Raw genomic sequence first — 27,758 nt, 5'->3', positions numbered from 1 at the left:
TACAGATTTAGGAACATAATGATACCATCTACCCCTCCCTCCTTCCCTCCTACCCACACTCCAACTCTTCTTCCTCCCTCTACTATTCTCACTCTGAATTTTTACAAAGATCTATTTTCAGTTTACTTAAGACTCACAAAGTTAGCCCTACACTAACTAAAGAGTTTACTAGATAGTATGAAGAAAAAACAAAAACAGTATAGGCAACAGCTGTAAGTAATCATCATCTCAAAATGTCCATTTCACTCCCATACATTACATTTTAGGTACTATTGTTACTCCAGATTAGGGAACACATATGATATCTGTCTCTTTTTTAAGATTTATTTATTATTTGTTTGAAAGCCAGAGTTACACAGGAGAGGCAGAGAAAAAGAGAGGGGAGGGGTCTTCCATCCACTGGTTCACTCCCCAATTGGCTGCAATGGCTGGTGTCGCACTGATCCAAAGCCAGCAGCCAGGAGCTTCTTCGGGATTTCCCATGTGGGTCCAGGATCCCAAGGACTTGGACCATCTTGGGCCATCTTCTGTTGCCTTCTCAGGCCATAGCACAGAGCCAGATCAGAAGTGGAGCAGCCAGGACTTGAACCAGCGCCAATATAGAATGTTTGCACTATAGGCAGTGGCTTTACCCACTATGCCACAGCACAGTCCCCGATATCTGTTTTTGGGGACTGGCTTATTTCATTAAGTATAGTGGTTCCCAATTGCATGCATTTTGTTGCAAAAGACAGAATTTCATTTTTTTATAGCTGAGTAGTACTCTATTTCAACTTCTTTTAGCATTTTTTGTTGGGCTGATCTATTAGTGCAAACACCCTCACCTTTTGTTTATTTGGGAATTTCTGAATTTCTCCTTCATTTTTGAAGGATGGTTTTGCTGAATATAGAATTCTTGGTTAATGTCTTCATTTTCAGCACTTTTTAAATAGGTATTTCACTGCCTTAGGGTCTCTATGGTATAAATTAGCTGTTATTGATAATCCCTTGCATATGAATTACTTTTGTCTTGCTGTTTCCAAGATTCTCTCTTTTGCTTTTAAAGCTTGTATTATATTATATCCTAGTTAATGTCTCTTTGAGATTGTCTTACTTGGTAATTGTTGAACTTTTGGATATGTAGATGTATGTCTTTCATCACATTTGGAAAGTTTTCAGCCATTATTTTCATCACACTTTTTTTTTTTTACTTTATTCTCTCTTCTATCCTTATATGTTGATATGCTTGATGATGTTCAAAATTCACTAAGGGCTCTATTTATTTTTCCTCATTATTTGTTCATTCTCCTAAAAATAGATGATTTCAATTTCCTCATGTAAAAATTCTCTAGTTTTTTTCTTCAATCTGTTCCAATATTTTATTGAAACCCTCAAGTAAATTTTTTTTCATCTTAGTATTGTACATTTCAGCTTCAAAATTCCTGTTTGGTTCCTTTATTTCATTTCTGCCTCCTTGTAAATATCCTCCCTTAGGTGAGACATTGCTTTTCAGTATTCCATTAGTTATTTGTCCACAGTTTTACTTAATTTCTAAAAATTCTTTTAACAGTTGGCTTCAAATGTTTGTCTAGTAAATCCAATATCTAGGATTCCTCAGAGACAGGAATGTTCATTTCTTTTTCTCCTGTAAATGAGCCATACTTTCTTGCTTCTTTACATGCCTAATGCCTTGTTTAAAACTGCGTATTTTGAATATTGTAATGTGGCCCTATTCTATATCCTCCATCTCCAGGTTTTATTGCTGCTGCTTGTTTGGAGCTATAGTTGTTCAGTGACTTTTTAAAGCTGTGTGTTTTTTTAATGTATTCTTTGTTACATACAGTCACTGAAATCTCTTTCATGAGCTTAATGGCCAGCTAGTGTTTTCACAGCGATTCCTTAAAAACATGGGGAAAACTAGACTCCCCATAGTTGTAACTGCTGTGTGTGTTTGTGTGCTGGAAGGTCTTTCACACTCAGTTGTGCCATTTGCTGTGTGCCTTCTGCTTCACATCCTGTTTGTTCAAAGTTCAGCTGACGGTGGGAGTGTCTGAGGCTTTTCAGGTCATTTCTGACCATGTGCCCTGCCATGGGCATGCGTGTGGTCTTCTAGATACCTATGAGTATGTGTTAGCTTTTCAAAGTCCTAATCCCCAAAGCATCTCCCTCCTAAGCCTTCTCTCCCAAGTTGCTTGGCTTATTAGTTATTTATTTCAGTGAATATCCTTTGTCTCAGTTTTAAGTAGCTGATTCATTGTTTTTAAATATTTCTGATAGATGCCCTATGTCCTGAGAAAATTCTGAATTATGTAAAATAAAGGCAAGGCCAGTTATGTTAGTTTCAAGGAGCTACCTGATATGGAGTCAGAACAGGCAACCATAGTTCTTGAAAACAAGATCTACATCACTCCCTCCAGCACCAGGTCCCCCACTGGGAGCACAGTCTGGGATCCAGGAATGGAGAAGATGGGCAAGAGTAAGTTACAATCTCACAGCTTTTCCTACTGTGTTTCAGCTTCCTTTTCTCTTGATTAAGAGTTCTCTTGGTTGCTGTAATTCTTTAACTACTTTCCAGAGTTCCAGTAAAGTTGGTTCTGATAGTTTTGCCCCTCTTAATGGAGAAACAGGTCCTTGGGATTTCCTGTCCTGCCAATGATGGCTTTATACCACATTTTAAGTTAGTTTGTGCACATTTATGATTCCTGACCTTCTCCAGGCCTTCTCTCATAAGTTTCCTACCTTCCTCCTTGGGAAAAATGCTCTTATGATTGTAGAAGTGAGGGAATGGGGGGAGAGAGTATGAATATGTATGAATTTAAGGAGGTGGCTAGGAATTTTTAAAAAGGAAAAGTTAAATAGTTTAAGCAGGAAGTTGCAATCAATAAAATATATGTGAAAAAGGAATCAAAATGTAGATCATAGAAGCTAAAAATAAGGAGGTCAAAGTAAATTTACAGAATTCATGTGATACCTCAAATAGCATCATGGAGACTGTCTCTTAAAGCAAATATACAATAAAGAAAAGAATAATAAATTGAACACCTTAGTAGGAAAATTCAAATTGAGTTATGTGGCATGCAGTACCAAGTTAGTAGCAGCAAAATGTTCTGTAAGTCATGTAAGGCAGAGAGATCCTAAAAATATTGCCAGTAGCCCAGTTTTGCAAACCCTGGGTAACTCTTAGGACATTTCCACCCAGGAGCAATTAGGACAGGTGCAAAGTAATTTAAAGCAAGCATGAACTAATTTTATGAAGGTTATGAATGCACAAAGAGAAATTTTACAAAGAACACTTTTCTGGCCTAGCCTGGGTAGCAACCACACATTTGGTTCAGCTCTGCAGGTGATGCCAGTTGTTTTTTAAAAAGGTCTATGTATCCTTTTAAAGGATTTGCGTTTCTAGATCAGAATGAAAAGAGACCCACTTCCTTTCTTCCCTTATGTGTTCTTCCACATCCCCATCATAGGAACCCACAGGCACTATTTTCTAACTCTGTGCGACCTGGGCCAAGTGATTTCACCTTTTTAAAGGTCAGTTTCTTCCTCTTTAAAATGAAAGGTTTGAAATAAAATGATGTATCTCTAAAGTCCTTTGTACTCCTCAAGTTCCATGATTCGTTCTGATACAGTTTAGAATCTTTATATTCTTCTGTTCTCTTTATCTATATTTAACATCTGGAACCTCTACTTCATAAACTGTACTAACATCACTTTCCATTGTTCTTCTAAACTATTTTTTGCAGTACAACCCACTTCCTAGACTGTTTTGTCTTCCCTCCAATTAACATGACCTTGCCTGAAAGAATTACCCTATAATTCCTCTCCTTAGTGAGTGCCCATCTTAGAAAAGCTGAGAGAAAGGAATCATTTCTCAGGTCCCTAGATCTAGCCCATCAGCTGCTCAGACTTCTTTACTGAGTGACCAACACTGTAACAATTTGACCACACTCCAACCAATGTCATTGCCCAGTACCTTTGAGATAAGATGAATTAGAATAATCTTATGCGACCTTGAAATTGGTTTTCTTTTTAATCACTTCTAAAATTATTAAAATGGTTAGTTCTACACAGAAGTTCCCAGGTTGTCTTTTTTGGAATTGCAGAGGACATGGTCCACTGCCAACAAATGTCAAAATAAACAGTTCATCTGTTCTAAGAATTAGCATAAATGTTTTTCCATTTTAAAGCCATTTCAAAGCAGCAGTGATTACCGCAAAAACAGTGTCACCTATTTAAGAGGCAATTATAAGGATATAAAAATTGACAACAAAATTAGTGCTCTTAGTTGTTTTCTAAAATCATATTAGAACTTCCACAGTAGACTGGATAAATCCCTATCCTATCGCTTTCAGCTAATTAAAACGGTAATACATTTGAAATACAAAATTGTGGATTATCATATGCAAATACTATTTGCAAAAGATAAATTTATTTTGGATGCAAAATCACCTTTAACAAAGTTAGATACAAAGGATATATTTAGTTCATATACATATCCGAAAGTAATCTTGAAAACCAATGGCAGTCAAGAGTTTATATTTAAGAAAGTTATCAATTTTTTTTTCATTTTATTTGAAAGGCAGAGAGACAATGAGAGAAAGAAAGAGCTTCAGGTGGAGAGAGATCTTCCATGTACTCGTTCACTCCCCAAACGTCCACAGTAGCCAGAGCTGGGCCAGGGCAAAGCCAGGAGTCCAAGCTGCATCTGGGTGTCATATGTGGTTGACTGGGACTCAATTAATTGAGCCATCATCTTTACTATCTAAAGTGTAACAAAAAGAAAACAAAATGTAAAATTTTAAATGTACGCTTCTTTGTCAGAACCTAATGCGTTTATAAAATTGTACATAAAGTTTCAATATTTAATCATTTCAATCTGATTTTAACAAGGCCTACCTATAATTCTTACAACTCATATATTTCAAATACCTAAGAACCTCTTATCAGCTGTAAAGTTGCAGAGGAAACATCACTTCAAATACTTGGTGTCTGCATTCAAAACATTCAATAGGGAAGAGAAGACAGTTATGATACAATAGTATGAATGCTACAGAAAAAGAGAAAATAAGGATTGTAGAGGGGAGGAGACATATTAGAGGAGTTGTTTTATTACTTGTCTTTGATTGCTTTTACTAAGAGTATTGAACATGATGAGGAGATAAGGGGAAAGAATTAGTTTAGAGAAAGAAGTTGCAGATGCTGAAAAGAAAGTGATAATAAAGTATAGTCTCTGAAGTGGCAGGAGACAAAGACTTTCAGAAAATAGGAAAAGATCTTGCTTTATACTTGAGGACTTACATTTTATCCCATGACCTAGGAGAGAAGTTAGAAGTTAGATTTTAAAAATTAGTGCTGATGGCTGGCGCCACGGCTCACGTGGTTAATCCTCTGCCTGCGGCGCCGGCACACCAGGTTCTAGTCCCGGTCGGGGCGCCGGATTCTGTCCCGGTTGCCCCTCTTCCAGTCCAGCTCTCTGCTGTGGCCCGGGAGTGCAGTGGAGGATGGCCCAAGTGCTTGGGCCCTGCACCCGCATGGGAGACCAGGAGGAGACACCTGGCTCCTGGCTTCGGATCGGCGCAGCGCACCAGCTGTAGCAGCCATTTGGAAGGTGAACCAACGGAAAAAAAGGAAGACCTTTCCCTCTGTCTCTCTCTCTCACTGTCTAACTCTGCCTGTCAAAAAAAATAGTGCTGCTTCATGTTTGATTTTCAATTATATGTCTATGAAAATAAACTTAATATAATAAAGAAGTCAACCATCTATTTTAAGTAGATAATTATGAGTCATGGAATATTGAATATATTTTCAAGTAGTTCAGAAAGACTTGTTAATTTTCTCCAATGATCATTTTCTCCAATGTTAATTTTCCCCACTGTTTGAATGTCAGACATTTCATTAATAGACTGGAAAGATATGAATGAATTAATATATTATTTTAGCCATTACTGTAGGATTTATCATGATGTAAATTTTGAAAAAGTAGAAAACTTGTATTACTTGTATTAGATACTGGTTGAGTAATTTTGAGGATTCTAGAGTTCTGTAAACAGATGGAATATATGGAATATAATTGCATTTTTCTTTTGACAGAAACAGGGCAGTTTTTGGTATTTTATTAAAATATATTAAAGAATAAATTATAGTATTCTTAATGTAAGCATTTTGTCCATTTCCATTGTTTTGAAAGGGAACTTCAGGCAAAGTTCTAAAGATTTTTGCAAATTCATCAAGACAAAATGTTATCTCAAAGTTCATATAGTGAAAGGAGCCATCTGCTTAATTGTATTTGCTGTAAATTACTGCTAGTGTTTCTGATTTTACTTTCAGGTGTTAGATAATTAGGTCCAGTCTACTTTTCTCCTTGTAAAATCCACAGCATCCACAAAAGTGATTTATGCTGAGGGGTTAAGGTAGACTGTCAATAAATGTATGTTACGAGTTTAGAACAGTTTACCACCCTGGCTTCACTTTTCCTTTTCTAACTTTGCAGAGACATATTGATTCTTTAGGAATCATGAAATCTTACTGTAAAAAGGACACTTAGGAAGATCACAGCTGTCTCCCACTGATGTATGCACACATGTGTTATTAAGTGAATGTTTCTAAAGTTCCTACTTCTTTATCCTTATCCTTGGGTCAGTCGCTTCCTTAATCTCTGTGATCCAATCGTGCTGGCCTTCTTTCAATGACTCCTTCTAAACTTGACACCTTCTCACAGTCTATTTATTCCGTGTACTTACAGTGTTCTCTTCCCAGAGCCTGCCCTTTAGTCTGGCTGACACCTACTCGTTTTCCAGTTTCTGTAACTCAAGCCACTTCCCTAGAGACTTCTCTCTTTGCCTCCATTCAAAATTAGCTTAAACCCGCATTTAAATGTTCTCTTATTTTCATATATCTTTCCACTTGTGCTTAACTAATGCGAGATTATTTTTTAATCAAATGATTCTCCCACTAAACACTAATCTCCATGAGACCAATAACTATGCTTGTTTCATTTAGAATTTTGTTAGGTTGCTAAAAGGATATAATATTTGGTGAATAATTGATAAAATGTTTTGATTGAATGAAGGAATAATGACACCTAGAACTTATACTGAAAAAAATAATTACTGGATCAGAAAAAATCTTTATTCCACAGAAGCTCATAATCTTTTGGGGAGAAGTCATGTAAATAAGTAATTATTAGCCATCATAGTGGATACAAAGGTGAATATTTGATCAAAACATATGAGTTGAAATCCTGGCTATTTTGTATGCCAATTTTTTTTTAATTGATCAAAGAATATAATCTACTTAAGGCTTAGCTTTCCTTTTTAAGATTTATTTATTTATTTATTTATTTATTTGAAAGACAGAGACAGAGAGAGACAGAGAGAGGTCTTCCATCTGCTGGTTCACTCCCTAGATGGCTACAATGGCAAGTGCTAGGCCAGGTTGAAACTGCAAAATCAGGAGCTTCTTCCAGGTCTCCCACATGCGTAGAAAGAGCCCAAATACTTGGGCCATCTTCTGCTGCTCTATCAGGCACATTAGCAAAGAGCTTATCAGCAGTGGAGCAGCCAGGACTTGAACTGGCACCCATCTGGGATGCTAGCATTGTGGGAGCAGCTTAACCTGCTGTGCCACACCAGCACTGGACTTGACTTTCTCATATGAAGACTGGAATTATAGTACCTACCTATAGCAAAAGCTGCAGAATTACTTACTGGTTATCCATTCCTGGTTAGATTTCACCTTCCTACCAGAGTCAAAAAATTAAGAAAAGAAAAAGAAAAGAGCATCATTTCTAGAGTGCATTGAAGTGTAGCTCCCACTAAGGAAACTAGAATCAGAAAGGATCTAAGAAGGCAGAAGCTTTATGGGACAACTTGTTTGGTTTTGGGTGGACAGTTTCAGTGAAATGTCTTAAAATCAAAGTGTAGGCACCAATCTTCATGGGTGACACAACACCAATGAATAGTTTTACTAGAATAGTCAGATAGTCTGTGTGGATATTGCATCTGTTGACTTTAACCTTTCTTGCCCTTTTTTTAGTTTTTTATTATGTAAGATAAACAAATTTCATGTATTTCATATATGCAGATTTGCAAGCATAGTAATGTTTTCCACCCTATCCTCCCTTCTGCCCATGCTCCCAGCTTTCCTTCTCCTTTTTTTCTTCTTATTTCAATTTTTAGAATGACATACTTTCAGTTCATTTTATAACTGTAAACTTAATCCTCAACTAAGTAAAAAATTTCAAAAAATATTAAGAAAAAAATTGCTCCTCAACAGTAGAGACCAGGACTATAAACAATAATCAAACCTCAAAATGTCAATTTTACTCAGTTACATTCTATCTTTTTGTACTCTGTTAGTTACCACAGATCAGGGAAAATATATGGTACTTATCTTTTGGGGACTAGCTTATTTCACTAAGTATTGTTCCCAGTTGTATCCATTTTTGCTATGAAAGACAGGATTTCATTTTTTTGTATGGCTAAGTAGCATTCCATAGTGTGTGTGTGTGTGTGTGTATTTTCTTTATCTAGTCACATTGCTTTATCTTTATTCACATTTTCTTTATCTAGTCATCAGTTAATGTACATCAGGGTTGCCCTGTTTCTTGTTGTAAAAAATTATGTTTGATTCTCTAGCTCTTCCAGAAATTCTGTGAGTGCCTTGATACATAGAATAATCATTCCTGCTCCAAATATCTGAATGTGATTCTGTGGCTCGCAACAATGAAATATGCAAGAATAACTCATGAATAGTCAGTTGTATCAGTTAATCTAAGTGGAAGTTTTATACTTGATAATGGAATAGAAAGACTATAGCAAATCAAGCTAAGATAGCCAATACTATATACTGGCAAACTGCCGAATAAAATTTTCTTCATCTTCCAAAATTCTTTGAGGAACCAGTTTCCTGGTTGATTGTACATATAGATAGAGATTTAACAAGTGCTCAATCTGCTGCTTTTTAGAAAATAATATATTAAAATAAGTCCGGGCCGGAGCCGTGGCTCACTTGGCTAATCCTCCACCTGCGGCGCCAGCACCCTGGGTTCTAGTCCCGATTGGGACACCGGATTCTGTCCCGGTTGCTCCTCTTCCAGTCCAGCTCTCTGCTGTGGCCTGGGAAAGCAGTGGAAAATGGCCCAAGTGCTTGGGTCCTGCACCTGCATGGGAGACCAGGAGGAAGTGCCTGGCTCCTGGCTTCAGATCGGCACAGCGCACCAGCCATAGTGGCCATTTGGGGGGGTGAACCAACAGAATGAAGACCTTTCTCTCTCTCTCTCTCTCTCTCTCTCTCTCTCTCTAACTCTGCCTGTCAAAAATAAAATAAAATAAATCCGGATAATGTACACTAAACTGATCTTCTGTTAAAAAAAAAAAAAAAAAAAAAAAAGAAACCATCAATTCCCAACTTGACTCTCACTGGGATTAAACATGACAATAGGTCTGATCTGATTTCATCATCATTTAAAAAAAAATCATCTATTATTTTTCACTTTATGTTTCTGTGTGGGAACAAACTGTTGAAATCCTTACTTAAGGTATACTAAGCTGATCTTCTGTATACTAAGATAATCGAAAATGAATCTTGATGTGAATGGAAGGGGAGAGGGAGTGGGAAAGGGGAGGGTGGTGGGTGGGAGGGACGGTATGGGGGGGAAAGCCATTGTAACCCATGAGACGTACTTTGGAAATTTATATTCATTAAATAAAAGATAAAAAAAAAAGAGTCAAAAAAAAAAAATAAATAAATCCGGAAGAACACACTGCTAAATTAGATTGTAAGTGATTTCTTTCCTTTATGTTTATCAGTATTTTATTATTTCTCAGAAATAAACACGTGTTACCATATTATTTACATATCTCTAAAAACACAAGTCTTTTATATATCAAAATGTCCACATTTTTATTGTGGTATGCATTTTTTAAGATGTTCTCACACACATTAATCTCATGACAACTCTGTAAGGTATTTGGTGTCGCAAGCGCCAACTGTCACACAGCTTGACAGTACCAAGTACGCACTTGTCAGTCACGGAAAAGAAAGGAACACCGGGACACAAGACCGTCTTGCCAATGAGAGGTTTTACTGCTCACACACCAGGGTTTTTTTATCACACTACTCAGCAGCATGCTCATTGAGGTCAATACACTTATCAGTATCAATATACTTATCAATCTATACTATTTAATGCACTTATCAATAAACTTAACAGCACCACTCAACTACTTAGCTTAAGTACTTAGCTTAACATAACTACTTAGCTTAACATAACTACTTATCTTCTACTTAACTTATTTACTATAATAACACTTAACCATCAGAGTAACACTATTTTCTTAATGATTAGAGGACTACTGGAATCACTACCATTAATATCAATATCAATAATACTACTTGAACTTATTCATTAATCCACAGATCACAGTATACAGTGTTAAAGTAATTTTGAGGGCTATCCAATTATTATAGTATATGTATATCGAGGTCTCCAGCATTATTTGCAGATACCTTGCATAGGGTCAAAGCATAGTTATATTATATTACACATGACTAGCATTATTTGTGGTTTTTTTTTTATTTTTATTTTTTATTTATTTATTTTTTTTTTTTGACAGGCAGAGTGGACAGTGAGAGAGAGAGAGACAGAGAGAAAGGTCTTCCTTTGCCGTTGATTCATTCTCCAATGGCCGCCACGGCTGGCATGCTGCGGCCGGCGCACCGCGCTGATCCGATGGCAGGAGCCAGGTACTTATCCTGGTCTCCCATGGGGTGCAGGGCACAAGCACTTGGGCCATCCTCCACTGCACTCCCTGGCCACAGCAGAGAGCTGGCCTGGAAGGGGGGCAACTGGGATAGAATCCCGCACCCGACTGGGACTAGAACTCAGGGTGCCGGCGCCGCAGCTCAATAGGCTAATCCTCCGCCTGCGGCGCCGGCCGACTAACATTATTTGTAAAAGCTGCGTTTTTGAAGCTCATATAATGGTCACAAAAAAGAGTGTTAGTGTTCAAGGTCCAGAGCTCCATGTCTTGGCAGAGACGGATCTCAGATCAGTCACTTACAGGCAGGACGTCATGGGCAGGCTGTCACTCTGGGCAGCAGGCTCAAAGTTACCAGGTGGACAGCCAGGCGAGAAGTTGGAGAGGTCCCCTGCTGAGAGGCCTGGTCCGGCTTTGTGGTCAGGTCTGACAGTAAGCTGATAAGGGGTTCAGGCAAGGTGGTGAGGTGGCATCTCGGCTGGAGTTCTGATCCCATAGTCACCTTGTGTCACTTAGCAAGGGGGCTAGCGAGCTGGCTCTTCAGCTCCAAGTGCGAGGAGATCCAGAGGTTCGCACGCACTGGGCCATGATCCCCGAGAGGATGGAGAGCGGTGCAAGGCTCCCCTTTTTATCCTCACTTTCCAGCAGTCCTTCAGCTGGCTGTCCTCCGACTTGTTGTCCACTCAGTGCTGGTTCCTCCTTGCTTGCAGTTGAACAGTCCAGTCAATACTGTTCCCGCCTTACTTATGTTTGAACGGTCCAGTCAGCGTGGGTAGGAGCGTATTGCCCATAGTGCACTGTTATCTGACTGACCAGAGATGTCTGCGTGGTATGATTAGGAGCGTCTCCCTAACAACCGTCAGGTATTGCCTCAGCTCCTGACTTACTATGAATAACCCCACTTTACTTTTATTTTGTGGCTAGTGGTAACTTTTCAATGTTTTTACTGTGGAGTTTCATCTCCTTTCCAGGTAAGCGGTGATCCGTGACTCTTTCTGAGACTCCTGTGGGATTCTCCACATTTGGTAATAGCGCCATTACTTGATAAATAAACTAAAGAGTAGCTAGTAACCGGCGGAGTCATAACTTGAACATAGGTCCTCTGATTCTATGTCATACGCTCTCTTGTTTTACCATAGCTAACCATCAGTTCATTGAAAGAGCAGTTCTCGGTAAAGTGAAACATTTTGCATAGTAGAACAAATAATGACGTGAATCAGAGCCCAGCTTTTACCATTGAATAGATTGGCATTTTGCAGTAAGCTAACAAATCCTTTTTCATTCATTTCTATTTATAAAACAAGTATATTTAAACTTTTGGTCAAGATGGCAACTTAAGTTGACCCAACATAAAATAGAAACCCAAGCAGTATACAGGATTGAGACCTGGGTACTACTGGACGCTGATCCAGAGATTCAGCTTCTGTATTGTAGGGAGATGAAGGTGCTGAAGTAGAGATGAGATACAGGCTGACTGTGAGAACCAGAGTCAGAGACAAGGCAGGGGTAGGAAGGATGGGAAGCTGAAAACTGGAATTCAAAAATACGTAAAAAAAATTTACATTAAGAAGTGCAGCCGGCTGGCGCCACGGCTCACTAGGCTAATCCTCCACCTAGCGGCGCTGGCACACCGGGTTCTAGTCCCAGTCGGGGCGCCAGATTCTTTCCCGGTTGCCCCTCTTCCAGGCCAGCTCTCTGCTGTGGCCCGGGAGTGCAGTGGAGGATGGCCCAAGTACTTGGGCCCTGCACCCCATGGGAGACCAGGATAAGTACCTGGCTCCTGCCATCGGATCAGCGCGGTGCACCGGCCGCGGCGGCCATTGGAGGGTGAACCAACAGCGAAGGAAGACCTTTCTCTCTGTCTCTCTCTCTTGCTTTCCACTCTGTCAAAAAAAATTAAAAAGAAAAAAAAAAAAAAAAAGAAGTGCAACCAAGGAAGTCAACACCCAGCACCTGATTCATTTTAGATGAAATTAATTTTGTGGAATATTCACAGTGATATTTTTAAAAACTTGAAGAGCTGTTCAAAGATACAGCTTTTCATTTAGAAAAAGCAAGAAACTACTAACCAAAACCAGGAAGAAGTACAACTACAACAGTAAACATCAAGGGAAATTGAACTCTTAGAAGTGAAAAATATGTTTGCTGAATAGGTCTAACAATATTGTCCCATGAGTTTACAAGAGCACAAGACCACTCTGAGAACTGAATGGATGTACAAGCTGTGTGCTATGGACTGAAACATCTCTTACTAGGAGATAAGAATGGAGAGAGTAGTCAGGAGATTTCTACAATAGAAACATTACATGAAAGGATAAATTGACAAATTTCACTTCCTCCTTGAATTTGCATTAAAAACTGGTCTTCTGGGGCACCTTCCATGATCTCTACTTTAAGGAAGATAGAATGTGTGCCTTTTTAAGTTGACCATAAAATTGCCCCCTCCTATTTCTTATTGAGAGAGGAGAAGAGGAAAAGGTGTTCAATAAATTAAGGCTATTATTCTTTCCTTTTTTGCCCCTTCCAAAAAAAATTGCTATCTGAGAAGAAAAATATCTAGACATCGAGTGTTTATGCTTTTTCTAATGTGCATTTCTATGGAGTTAACCATTTTAAATTAGCATGCAAACCTACCTTTGCATATGGTATATTTCCATGCAAATGTGTATATGAATATTTTAATGCTTGTTCTGTTCTACCCAAAAGTGGGTGGAGATATGAATATTATGGAAAAAGTATAAATTTTTTGCAAGCATTGTGTGGGCAGTTTCCATTATGGCTAAACAGCTCAACAAAAATGAAAAGCTCAGACAAGAGCAGTAGGATTTTGTAAGTGTTTTGTAAGTGTTAATATTACAGCATGAATGTTTCTAATCACTCCTTAGGTTTGTTGGATCTCCAGTTAGGAAAAATAGAACCATCCAGCACCAGAAGCTGAATTGTTACATGGGGAAAATTAATATACAGAAATACGTACACACACACACACAGTGCTTCTTCCTATTTTTTAAAAATATATACATATTTAGAAGAGAAAATGACATTCGGAATTCTGTGTGTTGGAAGTTAGACCAAATATTATGCTTGACCCAGAATTATAAGTATTTCATAATGTGAAACAGAAGCACTTGGAGGAACTCTCAGAAGAAAATCAGAGTAATATTGCACTAACAATAAACCTTCATAGCTCCAAATTACACAGTATCAATCTGGCAACAGTTGAGGTACATGAAACATGATGGATGGAGTTGAACCAACCCTACAACTCACACTGCTTACTTTAAAGAAACCAAACACTGCGGCCAGCACCGTGGTACAGTGGGCTAAGCTTCCACCTACAGCACCAGCATCCCATATGGGCACCAGTTCTAGTCCTGGCTGCTCCGTTTCCCTTCCAGCCCCCTGCTCTGCCCTGGGAAATCAGTAGAAGATGACCCAAATGCTTGGGCCCTTGCACCCACTTGGGAGACCTGAAAGAACCTCTTGACTCCTGGCCTTGGATTGGATGCGGCCGTTTTGGATAGTGAACCAGAGAATGATGGAAGACCTTTCTCTCTGTCTATAATTCTACCTCTCAAATAAATAAAATCTTTAAGAAAAAAAAAACTAAACTAAACACTGGAAATGTGACTCTAATCTCCCTGCCACCTAGTGGAGCTAGTGATTCTGTTAAGTAGGGAAAATAAAAACCTGGGAATAGAAAAGAGACTAGAAATAAGAAAAGAGAAAGCCATTTTTGAAGGTGAATAAATTAGAGCCAAAAGCCTCTTTAGAAACATAATCAGGACTAGGAAACTACCAAAAGAGGAAATAGGGAATAATTCTTTAACAAAGTTCCAGTTCTGGGTTTGGATGACTTTGAGACATGCAGCAGTTGCCACTGAGAACTGAGGTATGGACTTGCAACAAACTCAATTGGAGCTTTTCCCTTGAAGAACTTTAAGAGCATCTCACCTAGTAATTGGTACAGAAGTAAAGGCTATATTCAGATGTGGAAATAGAGACATTTATAAAGATCTGATGTATGTAAAAACTTGTGCCATCTAAAATGAGTAATGAAACTGTGCTTATAATTATGCACCTGCTCTTGAATCTATCCCTTAATTTCTATTTTTGGCATCATCAGGTTCTTATTTAATTGCCTAAATTACTGCAGGAAACTTCTAACTGGCCTTCTGCCTTTAGTGCTTTCCCATCTACAGCATTCTCCTACTCAGAAATTTTCAGGACTCCCCACCGCCTACTAAGCAGGAAACATGGCTGTCAATATCCTCTATGATCTGGATCCAAAGTTGCATTTCCAGCCGTATCTGCCTTTATTTTTTTCCATGTACTTTATGCTTATGCCAGTGTGGCTAATCACCATTCCCCAAGCATCCTCCAGAGCGATGTTTCTGAAACACAAACACGATCCTGTTTTCATCGCCTTACTTAAAACCCTTCACTGATTTCCTATTGCTGCTCTGTAGGACCAATACCAGTCCTTAGCCTACAAAACCATCTAAATCTGGCCCATGTCAAGCTCTCCAGTCTTATCTCTGACCACCAGACCCCAACTGCCACCCTCAAAACCTGCAGTAAAAACTTATCTGGATGGGGCAACCTGTTTCTTATTCTAAAGCCATTGTTAAATTTGTTCCCTCTAACTGGCACACATTTCCTTCTACTTCACCATCATCCTGTCCTCAATCCCGCTGGTCCTTTTTTTGAAAAAGAAAAAGAGATACTTACTTTTTATTAAAAAAAAAAACTTATTTTAAAAGTTCCTTTTCAACTACTTGATAGGCAAAGTGACAAAGAGCATGAGAGAAATAAACAGAGAGATCGTCCCTCTTCTGGTTCACTCTCTAAATGCATACAACAGTCAGTACTGGGCTAGGCTGAAGCCGGGAGCATGGGACTCCACCCAGGTCTCCCATGTGAGTAGCAGGAACCCATACACTTCCACCATCATCTGCTGTCTTGCAGGATGCATTAGCAGGAAGCTGAATCACAAATAGAGTAACTGGGACTCAAATCAGCACTGATATGGGATGCGGGGGTCCCAAGTAGTTGTGTAACCCACTGGGCCACAATGCTTTTTTTTTTTTTTCATGCTGTTTTAGGGCTGAGGTTTTATCTGCACTGCCTTTAGTTCTCTTTAAATACAGCAACCAGAGCCAGACCTATTCCTTATTCAGGCTTCTGGCCCTTTTCCCCCAGTGTGACTCACTCTGTGCAATTTTCTGTATGAAAAAACTCCCCAGATTCCATTTTCAAACTAACCTGAAGCTGTTATACTGCCTGCTTTTTGCACATTTAAGTAGTGTCTGCTTCATTGCCCAAACCCTGGAAATCCAATCTTTCCAGTTTCTAGAAACCTCTCCACCTGCCTGGATTGCTTTGCCCCCATTTTAATCCGGCACGCTTTACTTTCCCAGCGAACAAACCAGCCTCACCTCCACAAAGGCCAATTTCCCTGCCGCTGCTGCCGTGACGGATAAGTGCAGTTCTGTTTCTGAAAGACGTGCTGCTCTCCCCACCTCCCTTTCAGGAGAACACGAAGTGGTTAGGGCTTTAAACTGCAGGGTGACTTAGGAGAACACTAGCGTTCATTCTGTTGACTGATCAAATGTTAGGAAGGAAAAGCAAATGTAGGAGAGAAAACTGGGTATGTGGCTGGCAGCGGCAGGAGCCTGCGAATGCAGGCGATCTCAAGGAAGCTGCCAATGCTTTGCGAGTGTCAATTTATAATTAGAGATGCCATTTTAAGGTGAATTTTGACATTTACTGCTACTGCTATTAGTTGACTTTTTCAGTAATATCTAGCCCCACCTTGTAGTGCTGTCTCTTTTTCAGGAAGTTAAGTCAGCTTTAATCCAGGAAGCTGTAATTGTGTTACAAAACCATTTTGTATCATAAAATACAAGCCATTATTGTCAGAAACATATTCAGATACAGGCATATGCATGGTTATAATTTATTTATAACATTTATAAGAAGGAAATTCTGAAATTTTATTATTTGGAACCAAGTAATTCCAAAGTTCCCCTATCCCCAGCAATATCCAGTGGATTCATCAATACATTGTTTAGGTAACTGCATTCAAATGCCTTAAAATGATATATTTGAGGAGCTGTAGCTGTGGTGTAGCAGGGAAAGCTGCTGTGTGCAGCACCAGCATCCCATATGGGCCCTGGAATGAGTCTCAGCTCCCTGCTTCCGATCCAGCGCCCTGCTAATACACCTGAGAAAGCAATGGAAGATGGTCCATGGACTTAGGCCCCTGCACTCACACGGGAGACCCTGAAGAAGCTTCTGGCTCCTGGCTTCAGATTAGCCCAACTCTGGCTATTGCTGCCATGGAGGGTGAACCAGGGATTAGAAGATTCTTTCTCGCTCTTTCTCTCTCTCTCTCTTTCTCTCTCGGTGTGTGTATATATCTGCCTTTCAAATAAATAAATCTTTAAAAAATCTTTAAAAAATAAATCTTTAAAAAATCTGTTAGGTCATGTACTTTTAACATTCCTCAAAAACTTGCATATAACGTTGGATCCTATGTAGCAAATGGTTTATATGCTGTTTAAAACATAGGCTTGTTTGATTAAATTTGCTCTGATGAGATGAGAATTGACCCAATTTTTCTATTAGTAAAAATCTGGCAACTACTTAGCTTGTTTCAGAGCTTCCTTGGATTTCAAAGGAGGCATCGGCTTCTGTTAGCTACTTGAAGCATGAAACGCCAGATTGACTGTATGAACACTGGAAACTTATAATCATGCATTTATTTGCTCAAGATTTCAAGTATATGTCCTTTTTAATTACTTAGAATTTATTCATTTGAAAGGCAGAGAGATAGAGTGAGAGTGTTGGGGTGAGGTAGATATGCAGGAGCAGGAAAGGGGAGAGAAGGCCCCTATCTGCTGGTGTACTTCCCAGATGCCCTCAATGTCCAAGGCTGTGCTAAGCTGAAGCTGGAAGTCTGGACTCAATTCAGACCTTTCTCATGGGTGGCAGGGACGGAACTACTATCCTCATCGCTGCTACTTCCCAGGATATGCATTAGCAAGGAGCTGGAAGCAGGAACAGAGCTGGGACTCAAACGCAGGCATTCCAACATGGGATATGGGTGTCTCATCTGGTGTCTTAACAACTAGGACAAATGCCTACCCACAAGCAATATGTCTAACATCTATACAACATCTGGAGCCATTACAAACTGGCTCTTTTCTAGTGCCAGTCTTTCTAAAACACCTATAAGAAATCCCAGAATATTCTTTGGACAGAAATGTAATCTCTTTTTTTAAAAAATCGTAAGTTGTAGAATTTCAGGGCTGGAATGAACCCTAAATATCATCCAATTTGTTTCATTTTGTACCTGGAAAGGAAATGGTGTTCTAGGGAGGTGGCAGCATCATATCTAAACTGCATTTTCAGGTCCTCACACCAGGAATCTCCCATTTCCATTATGTACTAGATACATGTATTGGGTGAATATAGCAACATTGACTTGGATCTATATTAGGCATGTTTAAGAAATAAAGCATCGGGGCTAGCACTGTGGCAGAGTGGGTTAAGCCTCTGCCTGTGGCACCTGCATCCCATATTGGTGCCAGTTCATATCCTGGCTACTCCTCTTCCACTCCAGCTCTCTGCTATGGCTTAGGAGAGCTGTGGAAGATGGCCCAAGTTCTTGAGCCCCTACACCTGTGTGAGAGACCTGGAAAAGCTCCTGGCTCCTGCTTTAGGGTTGGCTCAGTTCCGGCCATTGAAGCCATTTGGGCAATAAGCCAGTGGATGGAAGACCTTTCTTTTTATCTCTCCCTCTCTCTGTCTGTGACTCTACCTCTCAAATAAATAAATAATCTTTAAAAAAAAAAAAAAAAGAAAAAATGAGGCATTAACTCTGCCAAGAACAGTAGGTTCAAGTGTAAGTGCTGTAACTGTTGGAAGATTTTCTTCTATTGAGTTAAACCACAGGCTTTCCCCTAGTCCTTAGCTATTGTGTTGACTCTTAACCATTTTATTTAATTCTCTCATGAAATGAAAGAGACATGACTTAGAAAAGGTAAGCTGAGGGTTTAAATACACTAGATTAAGCATCAGATTCTTAGCTTTGTAGTACTCTGTGTCCAAATAGAAAATACTAATTGAAGGGTAAATATGTGCATATCTAGAAATTAGCAATAATAAATACAAATATGTTTTTGTTTTACAGATTTATTTTAAAGTCAGAGTTACAGAGAGAGAGGGAGACACACAAACAGAGAGGGAGATATCTTCCATCTGCTGGTTCACTTCCCAGATGACCACAACTGCCAGGGCTGGTCCAAGCTGACGCCAGGAACCAGGAGCTTCATCCAGGTCTCCCAAATGAATGTCAGGGGCCCAAATACTTGGACCATCCTCTGCTGCTTTTCCAAGGTCATTAGTTGGGGGCTAGATTGGAAGTAGGATGCCAACATTGCAGGTGGTGGCTCAACCCTCTACACCATAACGCTGGTCCCTTGAATGCATTTGAAAGAGGGGGTGGACACTCTGGAGATTCTTTCACTTGAAGAGTAAGTGGAGGTTTTTGTCTAACCTTTGAAAAATGTTCATTGTAAATATTATGAAGAGTTAATATCTTCATCATGTGAAAAGCTCATACAAAGTGGTGTTAAATAAATACTGAAAACTCTTGTCATGAGTCGCCAAGGCTATGGAAGCCTTTTGAGTACACCAACTCTGATCATATTTAGACAAGGTCATAGTCAAAGTGGACGTTCTCTCCTCCCTTCAGAGAAAGGTACCTCCTTCTTTGATGACCTGTTCGTTTCACTGGGTGGGATCTTACCCGTGATCTTTCATGTAGGTTGGTGTTTTTTGTTTGTTTGTTTGTGGTTTTTTTGTTTTGTTTTGTTTTGTTTTGTTTTGTTTTGTTTTGTTTTTTGGCAGAGTGTCTTGGCTTTCCATGCCTGAAATACTCTCATGGGCTTTTCAGCTGGATCCGTATGCCTTAAGGGCTGATTCTGAGGCCAGAGTGCTGTTTAGGACATCTGCCATTCTATGGGTCTGCTGTGTATCTCGCTTCCCATGTTGGATTGTTCTCTCCCTTTTTTATTCTATCAGCTAGTATTTGCAGACACTATTCTTGTTTATGTGATCCCTTTGGTTCTTAGTCCTATCATTATGATCAATTGTGAACAGAAATTGATCACCGGGACTAGTGAGATGGCATTGGTACATGCCACCTTGATGGGATTGAATTGGAATCCCCTGGTATGTTTCTAACTCTACCGTTTGAGGTAAGTCAGCTTGAGCATGTCCCGAATTGCACATCTCTTCCCTCTCTTACTCCCACTCTATATTTAACAGTGATCACTTTTCAGTTAAGTTTCAAAACTTGAGAATAACTGTGTATTGATTACAGTATTCAACCAAAAGTATTAAGTAGAACAAATAAACAAAAAAATACTAAGAGGGATAACGTATTAAGTTGTTCATCAACAGTCAGGGCAAGGGCTGATCAAGTCACCATTTTTCATAATGTTCATTTCACTTTAACAGGTTTCCTTTTTGGTGCTCAGTTAGTTGTCACCGATCCATAAGCTGTACTTTGGAAATTTATATTCATTAAATAAAAGTTAAAAAAAATAAATAAATACTGAAAACTAATAGAAAAGTGGCCTGAGGACATGAACTGGCATTTACAATGAACATGAAAAATGCTTATGCTATTATTAATACCATATGAGAACTACAGATTGTTAAAGAGTTTATAGTTTTCACCTAGTAAAGTACTTCAAAGAGTTTGTAGAAAACCAGAATTAAAATATAAGTTCATTTTGGTTCAAAACTTTTTTGAAATCCCTTCATGGTGTTTCATAATATACATTTTCCATGAACTTTTTGAAGACCATTCATGTGCATAGGTTTCAAATTTTTGCACCAAAATAAATATATCTTTAATTTCCAGTTTCCACAAATGTTTTGAAGTACCCTCATATGCTACACATAAACATGTACATGTACTCTATGTGGAAATTTTATATGGCCTTTCTGGAAAATGGCTAAAATTACATATTTGAAACCTAAGCATATATGTAGATCCTATTAACTCAGTAAATATACTTCAAGGAATGTATCTGAAGGATAAGATGCAGATCAATAATTGTGGATAAAAAATTAGCGATTGGTATTTGTCTTTGCTATTAAAATGCCATTTAAGACTTCCATATCCCATATGATAGTGACTGGATTCAAATCCTGGCTCTGCTCCCAGCTTCAGCATTCTGTTAATGCATATTCTGGGAGGTAGTGGCCAGTGGCTCAAGTGGCTGGGTCCCCGCCAGCCATGTGGGAGATACAAATTGAGTTCAGGGCTAGGCCCAGCCCTGGCTGTTATGGTCATTTGGAAAATAAACCAGCACTATGGGATATCTCTATCACTCTCTCCCCCTCCCTCCCACCTTCCCTCCCTTTCTCCTCTCCTCTTCCCTCTCTCTCTCTTTTCCTCCCTCCATTCCCCTGTGTCTGTTTGTCTGTCTCTCTCTTTCTCTCTCTTTACTCCCTCTCTCCCTCTCCTTGTCTCCCCTATTTCTCTCTTCCCTTTCTCATCTTTTTTTTTTAAAAGGTTTTATTTATTATTTAAGAAGTAGAGTTACAGACAGTGAGAGAGACCGAGAGAAAGGTCTTCCATCCGCTGGTCCACTCCCCAAATGGCTGCAACATCCAGAGCTAGGTTGATCCGAGGCCAAGAGCTTCCTCCAAGTCTCCCACACGGGTGCAGGGGCCCAAACACCTTGGCCATCTTCTACTAAATTCTGAGGCCATAGCAGACAGCTGGATCAGAAGAGGAGCAGTGGGACTAGAAATGGCACCCATATGGGATGCTTGCACCACAGAGGATTAACCTGTGCCACTCCACTGGCCCCTCCCCTGTATCTTCTTTCTCCTCTCCCCTCCCTCCCCTCTACTATCTTGAAACTATTTTTAAAATATTATTTATACCATTATTATAATACTGAAAATTACAATAAATCAAATACAGTTTCACATGATATATTAAAAGGAAGAAAAATCCTTTCAGTATCAAAATGACAAAATATGAAATTAATTTTCATTAAATTTGGGAAAATGTTAGCCATTATCTCTTCAAATACTTTTTTCTTCCTTACTCTTCCTCTTTTAAGGGCTTTAATTACACGTGTATTAGGACACTTGAAGTTGTTTCACATTTGACTGATTGATTATTCATTTTTCTGTTGGTCCATTCATTTCCGGGCTTTATATGGATAGGTTCAGCTGTTGGAACTTTAAGATCACCAATTATTTTTTTCTGTATTATTTAATTTATGCTATCTAGTGTGTTTTTCACTTATACATTTTTACCTCTAGAAGTTAGTTTTGGATCTTTAAATTTTACCTCTAGAATTTTGAGTGAGTTTTTTTTTTTTATTTTGCATTTTGCATTTTATTTTCGACAATATTTCCCCGAAGAGGTAAAAGCTCTGGTGCAGCTTCAGCCAAATGCTAGGTCGTTGTTGATGGCAACCTGAAGCACTTCCTCCACTCTTTCCATGATGGAGTACTTAGGGAAGTAGAGAAGTCAGAAAAATATCTGTGCTCACATGGGATCTTATTCAAATTGTCAAGACACCAAAATGTTATTTTCATGTTCTTCATATGTTTTATTTTTGTTCTGTCAGTTTCTGTAAGGTTTTGAGTGTTTTAATATGTTTAAGTCTCTACTTATCTTTTGCATCATGTGGGATACAATTTTAATATATGTTAATATTTTTCTTGTCCTCATATGCTAACATCTATCATTTTTGGATCAGTTTTGATTAATTTGTCCCCTTAGTGGGGATCATATTTCTACTTTGTTTCATGCCTAATGATTTTTAATCAAATGTCTGACATTGTACATTTTACTTTGTTTGGTACAGTATATTTTTCTATTCCTGTAAGTATTCTTGAGCTTTCTCTTGGATGCAGTTGAATTATAGGGAATCCATTCTGAGAAACATGTTTCTAGGCAATTTCATTATTGTGAAAACATCACAGAGCACACTCACACAAACCTGGATTAAACACTCTACAAGACCTCTTGTTGCACTCAAGCATTGTGGTTGAGTCAGTTACTGATATAACACAGCATACTGCTTTATGGTAACTTTTTAAAAATTAATAGTATAAAGAAAACAGATTTTCTGTTTCCCACAGGTACAGTTTTAAGAAGATAACCACACTTCCCACATTCCCCTGCTTCCACCAATTGCCCTGCCTCATTCCCCTCTCCATCAATTTTGAAAAGACACCATTTTAATCCACTGTATATTCATGGGCTTAATATGGCACTAATCATAATATTCAACAAGTCAAGGAAGGAAGACCACAGTTCCATAGGAGTATAAACAAGGGCTAAAATTTACAATCATATCTCAAAATGACCATTTCATTTCTAAACAGTTTTGGTATTCTACATTAACAGTCATATATCAGAATAAAATATATATTTGTCTTTTTGAAACTGGCTTATTTTACTAAGTTTCCATTTACATCCATTTTGTTGCAAAAAAAAAGAACTTCATTTTTTGTGGTTGAGTAGTATTCCATAGAATGAATGAGTGTATATATATATGTATACACACACGCACACACACACACACACACACACACTACATTTTCTGGAGATCTGGGTTAATTCAATATCTTAGCTATTGTGAATAGAGCTGCAATAAGCATGGAAGTATAAATAACTCTTCCATATGCTGATTTCATTTCATTTGGGTAAATTCCCAGGAGTGGGAAGGCTGGGTCATATGGTAGCTCTATTTTCAGATTTCTGAAGAATCTTCATACTGTCATGGCTGTACTGTTTTACATTCAGACCAACAATGTATTTGGGTACCTTTTTCCCACATCATCTGCAGCATTTATTGTTTTTTGTTTTGTTTTATTTTTGGATGATAGCCATTCTAACTGAGGTGAATTGATACTTTATTGAGCTTTTTATTTGCATTTCCCTGATGGCTAGTGATCATGATAATTTTTTCATGTGTTTGTTGGCAATTTGTATTTTATCTTTTGATAATTGCCTGTTCATATCGTTTGCTCATTTCTTAACTTTATTGTTTGCTTTGTGTTTTTTTGAGTTTCTTGTGCTCTTTATAGATCCTATATATTGATATTTTATCAGTTTCATAGTTTGCAAACATTTTCTCCTGTGATGGCAATTGTCTCTTCACTTTGTTGAGTGTTTACTTTGCAGTGCAGGAGCTCCTTAGTTTGATGTTGTCTGGTTTTGTCTTTATTGCCTGTGCTTCTGGGGTCATTTTCAAGAAGTCTTTGCCTATGCCAATTCCTTGCAGAGATTCCCCAATGTTTTCCTCTAGTGATTTATTGTTATCAGGTTATAGATTTAGCTTCTTGAGCCATTTTGAGTTGATTTTTGTATAAGGTGAGTTAGGAGCCTTGTTTCGTACTTCTGCACATGTAAATCCAATTTTCCCAGCACCATTTGTTGACAAGACTGTTTTATCTCCAGCAATTGATTATAGCTTGTTTTTCAAAGATTAGTTGGTTGTAGATGTATGACTTAATTTTGGGGTTTTCTATTCTATTTCATTGGTATACATGCCTTATTTTGTGCCAGAACAAGACTATTTGATTATAAAGGCCATGTAGTATGTCTTTAAAATGGTATTGTGATGCATCCAGCTTTGCTTTTGTTGTTTAAAAATACTTTAGCTATTCATCATCTCTTGTTTTTCCATATGAGTTTTAGCATTGTTTATAGATCTGAGAAGAATGTCATTGGTATTTTGATTGGGATTGCATTGAATCTGTAAATTGTTTTGAGTAGTATGGACATATTCATGATATTAAGTCTTCCAATCCATGGACATGAGAGATTTTTCCATTTTTTTGTCTTCCTCTATTTCTCTAACATTTTATAATTTTTATTGTAGAGCTCTGTCACATCCTTGGTTAAATTTATTCCTCCAAGGTATTTAAAGTTTATTTTACAGCCATTGTGACTAGGACTGATCTTAAAAGTTCTTTCTTAGCCATGGCATTGTCTGTGTATATAAAGACAATACTTTTCGTTTGTTGATTTTACATCTTACAACTTTCCAAACTACTTTATGAGTTTCAACAGTCTTTTTGTTCCCCTATATATAAAATTATATCATCTGAAAATATAGATAATTTGACATTATCCTTTCTAATTTGTATCCCTTTGACTTCTTTTTCTTGCCTAATGGCTCTGGCTGAAACCATCAGGACTATATTGAATAGTAATGGTGAGAGTGGACATCTTTGTCTGGTTCCAGATCTTAATTGGAATGCTTCCTACTTTCCCCCCACTCAAAGATGCTGGCAATGGGTTTGTCATAAATTACCTTGATTGCATATGGCAATGTTCCTTCTATACCTAATTTGCTTTAAGTTTTCATTATGTAAAAAGGTCATATTTTATCAAATGCTTTCTCTGTAGTTATTGAGATAATCTTATGTTTTTTTGTTTTTTTGTTTTTTTGTTTTTTTTTTTTTTACAGGCAGAGTGGACAGAGACAGAGAGACAGAGAGAAAGGTCTTCCTTTTTGCCGTTGGTTCACCCTCCAATGGCCACCACGGCTGGCACGCTGTGGCCGGCACATCGTGCTGATCCGAAGCCAGGAGCCAGGTGCTTCTCCTGGTCTCCCATGAGGGTGCAGGGCCCAAGCACTTGGGCCATCCTCCACTGCACTCCCTGGCCATAGCAGAGAGCTGGCCTGGAAGAGGGGCAACCGGGACAGAATCCGGCGCCCTGACCGGGACTAGAACCCGGTGTGCCGGCACTGCAAGGCGGAGGATTAGCCTATGATCTTATGGTTTTTATTCTTCAGTTTGTTAATGTGACCTGTCACATTTATTGATTTATATATGTTGAACCAGCCACGCAACCAGAGATAAATCCCACTTGGTCTGGGTGAATAATTTTTCTGATATGTTCTTGGATTAAATTAGCTAGTATTTTGTTGAGGATTTTTGCATCTGTGTTTATCAGTGATTACTGGTCTATAGTTCTCTTTCTTTGTTGTATCCTTTGCAGGTTTTGGAAATCAGGTGATGCTGGCTTTATAGATGGAGAGAATTCCCTCTCTTTCAATTATTTTGAATAGTTTGAGAATAGTTGGAATTAGTTCTTTAAAAAATTTGTTAGAATTCAGCAGTGAAGCCATCTGGTCCTGGATTTTCTTTGTTGGGAGGGTCTTTATTACTGATTCAATCTCCATATTTGTTATTGGTTTATTTAGGTTTTCTATGCCTTCATGACTTATTTGGTAGATATTATGTGTCCAGATATCTATCCCTTTCTTCTAGATTTTCCAGTTTTTGAAAGATAGCTTTTATGGGGATTCCTGATGATTCTTTGTATTTCTGTGGTATCAATTGTTACATCTCCTTTTTCATCTCTGATTTCATTGTATTGGGTCTTTTCTAACTTTTTCCTTTCTTGCTTTTTGGTTAGTTGGGCCAGTGGTATATCAATTTTGTTTATTTTTTGAAAAAACAGCTCCTCATTTCACTGATATTTATAACATTTTTGGTTTTAGTTTTGTTTATTTCTTCTCTAATTTTAATTGTTTCTTACCTCCTACTAATTTTAGGTTTGGTTTGTTGTTTTTCTAGGATCTTGTGATGCATTGATAGCTCATTTATTTGATGCCTTTCCAGTTTCTTGATGAAAACATTTCTATGAATTTCCCTCTTAACACTGCTTTTGATGTATCCCCTAAGTTTTGACATGTTATGTTGTCATCTTCATTTGTTTCCAGGAATATTTTTATATCCCCCTTGATTTCTTCTGTGACCCACTGTTAATTCAGGAGCATATTATTATGTCACCATGTGTTTGTGTATTTCTTAGAGTTTCTTGTTAATTTCCAGCTTCATTCCACTGTGGTCAGAAAAGATAAATTGTATGATTTATTTTTTTAATTTACTGAGACTTGATTGAAGACCTAGCATGTAGTCTGTCTGTTCCATGCATTGATGATAAAAAGTGTGTATTGATTTGCTGTAGAAATCAATTAGGTTCATTTGGTCAATAGTGTACATTAGCTCAGTTGTTTCTTTATTGATTTTCTGTTTAGTTGATCTGCCATTGATGAAATGACACGTTGAAGTCCCCTGTTATTATTGTATTGGAATATCCAGACACCCTGGCATTAGGTGTATATACATTTATGATATTCACATATTCCTGTTGAATTGATTCCTTAATCATTACATAATGCTGTTCTTTTGTTTCTTTTAATAGATTTTGTGTGAAAGTCTATTTTGTCTGATATTAGGATGGCTACTACTGCTCATTTTTGCTTTCCATTAGCATGGTATATCTTTTTCCATGCTTTCACTTTCAATCTACCTATATCTTTGTTGTGTGTTTTTTGTAGGCAGCAAATAGATGGGCATTTTGTATAATCCATTTGGCCAGTCTGTATATTTAACTTGAGAACTTGGGGTATTTACATACATTATTAATGATAAATAACAAGTTGGCCCTACCATTTTTCCATAAATATTTCTATTGTTTGCTTTGGATTTTCTTTGTATTTTTACTAGGAGAATTTTTGCTTTCATATTCTTTCATAATCATGACTACCATTCTGTTTTCATTTATAGCCTATCCTTAAATATCATAAGACTGGAAAAGCAGTGACAAATCCTTTCATTTTCTTTTTTTTTTTTTTTTGGAAGGTCTTTATTTCACCTTCATTTATAAATGAGAACTTTTCTAGGTACCATATTCTGCATTAACAGTTTCTTTGCTTTAGGCCTTGGACAGTGTCTATTCTCTTCTAGCTTGTAGGGTTTCTGATTAAAAATCAGCTGTTAGTCCAGTTGAGGATCCTCTGAAGGTAATCTAGCATTTCTCTTGTGTACATTTTAGAATGTTTTCTTTGTTTTACTGTTGAAAGTTTGGCTATAATGTGTCATGGAGAAGAGCTTTCTGATCATGTCTATTAGGAGTTCTATGTGCTTCCTGTACTTGGATGTCCCTTT

General features: G+C 38.1%; 1 protein-coding gene and 1 long non-coding RNA gene across 21 annotated transcripts in view; one reads left to right on the top strand and one right to left on the bottom strand.

Moving 5' to 3' along the window:
* ANKS1B (ankyrin repeat and sterile alpha motif domain containing 1B) overlaps positions 1 to 27,758 on the top strand; it is a 1,209,513-nt gene that overhangs the window by 590,959 nt on the left and 590,796 nt on the right. The gene's annotated exons all lie outside the window — the stretch shown is intronic.
* LOC149123594 (uncharacterized) lies at positions 4,502 to 11,495 on the bottom strand. The gene is made up of 2 exons (XR_016216980.1): positions 11,043 to 11,495; positions 4,502 to 4,741 (listed from the first exon to the last, which is right to left on the bottom strand). It is a non-coding gene; the product is annotated as an uncharacterized LOC149123594 (long non-coding RNA).

Source organism: Oryctolagus cuniculus, chromosome 11 (assembly GCF_051225735.1).
Source record: "Oryctolagus cuniculus isolate XC-2025 breed Fujian yellow rabbit chromosome 11, ASM5122573v1, whole genome shotgun sequence".
Classification (NCBI taxonomy): Eukaryota; Metazoa; Chordata; class Mammalia; order Lagomorpha; family Leporidae; genus Oryctolagus; species Oryctolagus cuniculus.
Note: the sequence above shows the minus strand (reverse complement) of the source record. Positions and strands in the feature narration are given on the sequence as shown.